At 43.4% G+C, this 7707-nt stretch overlaps 1 pseudogene; it reads right to left on the bottom strand.

The window, feature by feature from the left end:
- Positions 1-327: 327 nt before the first annotated feature.
- On the bottom strand, positions 328-6902 carry LOC127975802 (uncharacterized protein K02A2.6-like; annotated as a pseudogene).
- Positions 6903-7707: the final 805 nt, after the last annotated feature.

Raw genomic sequence — 7707 nt, 5'->3', positions numbered from 1 at the left:
GAAAAGAAACAAATACTTCAAATGTTGCGTTTTCAAATGAGAAAGCACGTCCGTTCAGCGAGTTCTGTACTCCGTCATTGAAACGGGTATCCGTGTATGGATCACGGGAGGTCAGTGTCATTGACTTGCGTTGGAGAAATATCCGTGGCCGGGTCCCGGAATTTGGGGCAATTCCGTGATGGCTTCACGGATTTTGAGTTAAGGGCCGTGGACATTTCACGGAATTCTGTGAGACCAGGTTGGATAACCAGAGTATTTAAAGATGCACGCAGACATTGCTGTTTATCATCTTTACTAAACTCATAAGCAAATACAGAAACTGGCTTGCAAAAACGGCAACAACACATTCAAAACATCCGGTGTGCAACAGCTTAACTAGGACCGGGGGGGAAGCAAAATAACAAACAAACATTCCTGGTTTCACCCCGGCCTACACCGCAAATAGTCCCTCTGCAACACTTCTCCCTCTTAAAGTGCAAACATAAAACATTAATACACACACTGTAAGATAAGTGCCTCTCTACCAGGAGAAACATTGGCAGCAATATGAACATCAAATTTTTGTTAAACAAACAACACTCTTTTATATGGTATATTTAATGTTTGCGTATCTGTAGCTCAACATGTCAGTCTGTTTGGAGGCTTGTGTTGTCTCTTAGATCTCCTAAGCTCAGGAATGGTGTCCTCCGAACTGGAGGCAGGCTCTGGTCCCCCAGGTAGGCTCTGAGCAGGGTCAGCCGTAGCTGCCTGCTCCGACAATTCATCAGGTGCCTCCTCTGAGGGCTCAGACAGACCCTCATGTGACATTTCCGCGTGCCCTGGAGCTATTGGCACGGCCTCTGCAGCAGTGTTAATTTTGACACAAAATTTTAATTTAGTTTTAGTCTTAGTCTTTTGACTATAATTCTTTTTATTTTTAGTCAAGTTTTAGTCATCTGATTTGTTTTAATTTTAGTCTTATTTTAGTCGACTAAAATTGCTTGGTATTTTAGTCGACTAAAATTGCTTGGTATTTTAGTCGACTACAATAAGACTAAAATCAATAACAGATTTACTAGACAATTTTTTACAGCTGGTATAGGAAACAAACTTAACCAAAATATATAAAACACAAATTCAACTTTATTTCAACACAACTGTGTCTTTATTTCGATTCAAAAGCTTTTATGCAGCAACAAACACTGTCATGATAATGTAAACAATAACTAGCTGACAGTTGACCATCAATAAAAGAAAAATAACGTTAGGTCCAGGACCTTAAAGCTTACAGCTGAGCTGAACAATAAGTGCATACATTTAAAGTAAATATTTAATAAGTTGGCAGCTAGGTGGATAAAAAAAAGTAACAAGATTTTATAAGGTATTCATTTGTCTAGCAATATTGTATGTTTTAAATACTACAATATTACTAGATTTGTATGTATAATGATAGGATGTGAACATTCATGTTTCACGTGACTAATATAGAAATATTTGTGATATTGTCAACAAGTAGAACATTATAAAATATACTAAACATTAGTATTAATCAAATGTATTTATCATGATATTACGTATTAGTATTGTGCTCTCATCTAACTTGAAGAAGGGGCTATTTTACAGTACTTTTCAGTTCGTAATATTTAATGCTACAACATCTACGCACTGCAGTCTTCCAATTTTGCTTAGCTCAATAAACAAAAGAACATCGTTGTGAAATTACATTTGAGAAAATGTCTGGGTGGCTCGTCTGTAAATGTCTTTTCAAATTGGTTGTGTTCTTGCCACGAATGAGCGCTCCGCGTGCTTTACGCTTTGTTTTGTTTTGTTCGTCGTCAAACGTGAAGTGAGCTGTGGACATTTTGTCGCTCTTTTAGACATCACCTCTTCGAATGCCGTCTTCCCGGGAGCTCATTTAAAAACTGAAAACCTTTGCTTCACGTCTCAATAAGTCAGGCTCGGATTGGTTCTCTTCTCTCATGCAGTCTGTTCTGTTATGTTTTGCCGGTTCTTTTGTTCATTCCTCGCATCTCTCCCGTCTGCTGATTTGATTTTCGGCACAGTCTATTTTCGTCTCGTCCGTTATTCATTGACGATAATGTCAATCAATTTAGTCATAGTTTTAGTCTCCATCAGTGCCTTCTATTTTAGTTTTCGTTTCGTTTTCGTCTGCAAAAATATATTCGTGACGAAAATAATGACGAAAATATTTAGACAACGAAATTAACACTGCTCTGCAGAGCCGCCCCCACTGACTTTGCATGGAACCCCCTTGAGAACTCTTCCCTCCCCCATCATGGCGGACCCGCAAGTGATCTTGGTGCCTGCGCACCTGCCTACCATCACATAATTCTACAACAAAAGATACTGGCCCTGTCTGGCGGTAGATTATCCCTGGCAACCAGGGTGAACCTATGGCAAAGTTCTTGACATACACTCTGTCCCCTGGGTGAAAATGTCTCTCTTTGGCATGTTGGTCCCGCCTTGCTTTTTGCTCCTCCTGATACCTGGCAACCCTCGCTCTGATGTCTGGCTGGAGGAGGTCCAGATGAGACTTTGGTCTCCTCCCCAGCAACATCTCAGCTGGAGACACTCCCGTAGTTGTGTGTGGAGTAATCCTGTATTGAAACAGGAAGCGTGCGAGCTTGGTTTCCAGCGATTGTCCTGACATCTTCCGCTGCCCCTCTTAGAAAGTCTCCACAGCCCGCTCTGCCAAGCCGTTGGACACGGGATGATAGGGGGCAGTGCAGACATGACGAATCCCATTTCTATACATAAACTCCTTGAAAACCTCACTGGTGAAAGTGGGCCCGTTGTCTGTCACAATTGTGTCTGGCAGCCCATGTGTTGTGAAAATGCTTCTCAGTGTGTCTGTAGTAGTAGGTGCAGTAATATTTGACATGATATGTGCCTCGAGCCACTTGGAGTGCGCATCCACTAGCACTAAAAACATCCGACCCATAAATGGGCCAGCAAAATCCAGGTGAAGTCTGGACCACGGACGGCCGGGCCACTGCCATGGGTGTAGTGGCGCTGCCGCTGGCATCTTCAGGTTGCTTTGACACTGAGAACATACCTTCACCTTTTCTTCTAAAGCACAGTCCATCCCAGGCCACCACACAAATGATCTGGCGAGACTTTTCATAGTGGGGTGGGCCTCATGTAGTTCGTCCATCACTTGAGCCCGCCCTGGAGGTGGGACAATCACTCTGGAATCCCAGAGGAGACAGCCATCAAGGACACTTAATTCAAGTTTGCGCTTGACGTAAGGTTTGAACCCCTCCTGTTCCACAGTGGCAGGCCACCCCTGCATCACCCACCTCTTCACCTGCGACAACACTGGGTCTCTTTCAGTCCACAGCTTTATTTGCTTTGCTGTCACTGGAGCCTGTGACAGTCTGTCCATCAGAAAAACAGTCTCTGGGGGAAAGCCTGTGTGGTGTGGTGTGTCTGGGAGAGGCAGACGCTAAAAGCATCAGCATTTGCATCGTCGCTACTCGCCTTGTACTCTATGCTATACTGGTATGCTGACAGGGTTAATGCCCAGCGCTGTATTCTTGCTGAGGCCATGGGTGGAATGCCCTTTGTCTCACTGAACAGACCCATTAGAGGCTTATGGTCTGTGAAGATGGTAAAAGGGCGACCAAACAGGTAGTGGTGGAAACGCTTTACTGCAAAAACAACCGCCAGGCCCTCCTTCTCTAATTGCGAGTACCCCTTTTCTGCTGCAGTAAGAGTGCGTGACACTTAGCTGATTGGCTTTTCACTTCCATCCTCCATGCGGTGCGAAAGAACTGCCCCCAGTCCATACTGGGAGGCATCACACGATAGAATGTCCTCCTTGTCTGGGTCAAAATGTACCAGCAGTCGTGTTGAGTGTAACAGTCCCTTTACGTGCTGGAAAGCGTTGTCCTGATCCTGCTGCCATCTCCACACACAGCCTTTGTGTAGCAGCTGGTAGAGTGGGGCCAGCACGGTCGAGAGGTCTGGTAAAAACTTCCCATAATAGTTCACTAGACCCAGAAACGACCTAAGCTCTGCAATGTCCTTTGGTGTTGGGGCTTCCTTAATTGCTCTCACTTTGTCTTCGACTGGAGACAAGCCCTGAGCTGAAATCCGATGGCCCAGATATGTGACACTTGGAGCTTGAAAAACACACTTACTGCATTTCAGACGCAGCCCAGCCTCAGACATTCTATCTAACACCAGGTCAAGGTTTTGTAAGTGTTCCTCTTCTGTTTTACCTGTGACGAGAATGTCATCCAGGTAGACGGCAACCTGGGGAATGTTCTGAAACAGATTGTCCATGGTGCGTTGGAAAATAGCCGGGCTTGAGGCAACGCCAAACACCAGGCGGTTATACTTGAATAGGCCCTTGTGAGTGTTTATAGTCACATATTGCTTAGAGTCTTCATCTAGCAAAAGTTGCTGATATGCGTGATTCATGTCTAGTTTAGTGAATGTTTTTCCACCTGCTAGTGTAGCAAATAGGTCCTCCACTCGCGGTAGGGGGTAGGTGTCGAGCTGTGAGGCCTGATTAATGGTCATTTTGTAATCCCCACATATGCGCACTTCCCCGTCCTCCTTCACCACTGGCACTATTGGGGCTGCCCAGTCAGAAAACTCCACAGGGTCAATCACCCCTGCCCTTTGTAGCCTTTCCAACTCCGCCTCAACCTTAGCTTTCATGGCATATGGTACTGTTCGTGGTTTGAAGAAACGCGGTTGTGCTTTGGGGTCCACACACAGTTTAACTGTGGTCCCTGGGAGGGTACCCAATTCCTCTTTAAAGACATCAGCATATTTCCCTATGATGTCCTGTACCACAGTGGTATGTTTGATTTCACCCCAGATCTGTCCCCAATTCAGGTTAATTTTCTGGAGAAGATCCCGCCCCAACAAACTCGGTCCCTCCCCCTCGACCACAAGCAGTGTCACCGCGGCTTGCTGTTCTTGATATACAATGTCCACCTTGATAGCCCCCGCAAGTGGAATGCACTCACCCGTGTACGTTCTGAGCCTAATACTTGTCTCTTCCATTGCAGGTGCACCCCCTGAGCTCCACAACCTGTTGAATGTGGTTTGACTGATTACTGAAGCTGAGGCCCCAGTGTCCACTTCCATGTTTAGCTCTTTGCCATTCACCTTAATTGTTGCATATATGGGCTGAGCCCGGGGCTGGCCACGGATATTAAACATGTTGAATGAGCACTGCTCCTCAAAATCCTCACTCTGCAGGTGATGTGTGTTGTGCTTTTCCCCACCCTTTTGTCTGTTTATTTTTAGCACCCCTGCACTTTTTTTGCAATATGCCCCCTTTTCTGGCAATTATGGCAAACAGCGTCTTTAAAGCCACAGTCATTCGCAAAATGCGGACCCCCACACATGGCCGCGGGAAGTGGGGGTAGTGACGAGAGGGAGATAAAAAAAATGTAGGCCTATTAAAATATTTTGCACAATTTATAAATTCCTTATGAATATTTTAGAAAATGATTTTGACACACGTAGGCTATTACGTATTTATTTTGGATTTTAATTTCATATTTTGAGGCCTAATCAACACAGGTTCGGAAGTTACGTTGTCAACGTCAGGCAGGCAAGTTTGGTCGCCGAGTAACAAGGTTTCCCGCTCGTTCCATGCAGAATACATTCATCTTTATATAATACAGCGCACCTCGACATTTGGACACCTGTAACCAGGGCACCCCGCCTGCATGTAGCTCAGGTAAGAGCATGGTGCTGCCGCGCTTGTAACATTTATTTTTTTGGCAACAAGTGTGGGATCAGCTTTGACTAGCGAAGCAATTGTAAGTAGTACACTATAGTATTTTTGTAAGGTGGTGGGGATGGAGATGGAGAGTATTATTTCGTTCGTGTGTTCTTTGCGTAATGGTTGTGGAGAACTGTTAAATAACGTTTAAATAGTCTGAGATTATTTCCTTGTGGTTTGTGTAAAAAGGTTGGAGATGGAGACAGAAAGCTTTATACTGTGCGTGTGTTCTTTGCGTAATGGATGTGGAGAACTGTTCAATAAACAAATTGCTTAAATAGTCAGAGATTATTTCCTTGTGGTGTGCGTAAAAAGATTTTGGAGTTAATAGAGTTGCGTGTGGAATAAACGTGCAGTGACTCAAGCCAGCTGACCAAATCGATTGCATTGTTTTAGCATTATTGTGAAGTTTGATTAATCTTATATTTTGTTGTAATATTATTTGTTGTATCTAAATAAGTTGCATGTATGTATAGGCTATCTGAAATTGTAATGAAAGTAATTATTTCATTTTCTTTCAATTATTAAACTATTATTTCTGATTCTGCTTCAGATTAATAACGCATTGCGCATATCTGAGAACTGATGTCTGTGTGTTTCAGACCCTGGCTGGCTGTGCACTGAAGTGTATATGACAATAAAGTAGTAAATCTCAATGTATTTATTTTTAAAATGTATTTTAAATAGGCCTATAGGCTCATAGGTTTTTTGTCAAAAAAAAAAAAAAAAAATCACAGCACCCCCTGTTCAAAATTACTTCCCGCGGCCCTGCCCCACAACGATAACACTCTGTGGGTCTTCCTGAACTACTTTTGCTTTCTTTTGCTACTAAATGGGCAGTATCTGATAGCGTCCCTCCCCCTGCATTTTTTATGTCCATCGTGTTGTTTGCCGCCGTCTCCATGGCTAGGGCAATGTCCAAAACCTTTTTGAAAGTCAATGTGGCTTCACCCAATAAGCGGCGCTGTATGACGTCATCGTTAATTCCACAGACTAACCTGTCCCGCAACATGTCCTCCAGCACTGCCCTGAACTCACAGTGCTCAGATAGCTGCCTCAGTTCCGCCACAAACTCTTTTATTGGTAGTTTGCAATCATTGTGCATTACCACCATCTACTGGGCTGAAGTGTGATTACACTGGGATGTCATCAAAAAAAAAAAAAAAAAAAAAAAACCTTTAAAGGGTTAGTTTACCCAGATAGCAATTTTATGTAATTAATAACTTACGCTTATGTTGTTTCAAACCCGTAAGACCTCCGTTTTAAGGCTCAGTGTTCATCTTCAGTTCTCTCTTCACAGCAGTTCAGTCAGTGTACTGTTTGAGTTCATGCATTACTCCGGGATATTGGTTTGTTTGAACTCAGACTCAGAGGGAGTGTCAGCCACATTAAAAAAGTGAACAGCTTAAGTCATTTGTGGATTAATGCGTATGGGAGATGCGAACCGTTTAAAACGATTCAATTCGATTTGATGAACTGAATGATTCGTTCGCGAACCGGATATCCAGACTGCTTTGTTTTGAACTCTCTCACAACAGACACGGAAGAGAAGACAATGCTGAATAAAGTCATAATTTTTGCAATTTTTGGACCAAAATGTATTTTCGATGCTTCAAAAAATTCTAACGGACCCTCTGATGTCACATGGACTACTTTGATGATGTTTTTCTTACCTTTCTGGACATGGACAGTATACCGTACAGACAGCTTCAATGGAGGGACTGAGAGCTCTCAGACTAAATCTAAAATATCTTAAACTGTGTTCAGAAGATAAACGGAGGTTTAATGGGTTTGGAACAACATGAGGGTAAGTTATTAATGACATAATTTTGCTACCTGGGTGAACTAACCCTTTAACATCCTATAGGACCAAAGCCCAAGCTTCAGCTGGCGCTGCGTGTTCAGCTCCTCCAGCTTCCACTCTGAGCTCCTCATCCTACAGGAGAAATAATAATAAT

Source organism: Carassius gibelio, chromosome B17 (genome assembly GCF_023724105.1).
Source record: "Carassius gibelio isolate Cgi1373 ecotype wild population from Czech Republic chromosome B17, carGib1.2-hapl.c, whole genome shotgun sequence".
Lineage (NCBI taxonomy): Eukaryota > Metazoa > Chordata > Actinopteri > Cypriniformes > Cyprinidae > Carassius > Carassius gibelio.
The sequence above is the reverse complement of the archived record's forward strand: the minus strand, read 5'-3'. Positions and strand labels throughout refer to the sequence as shown.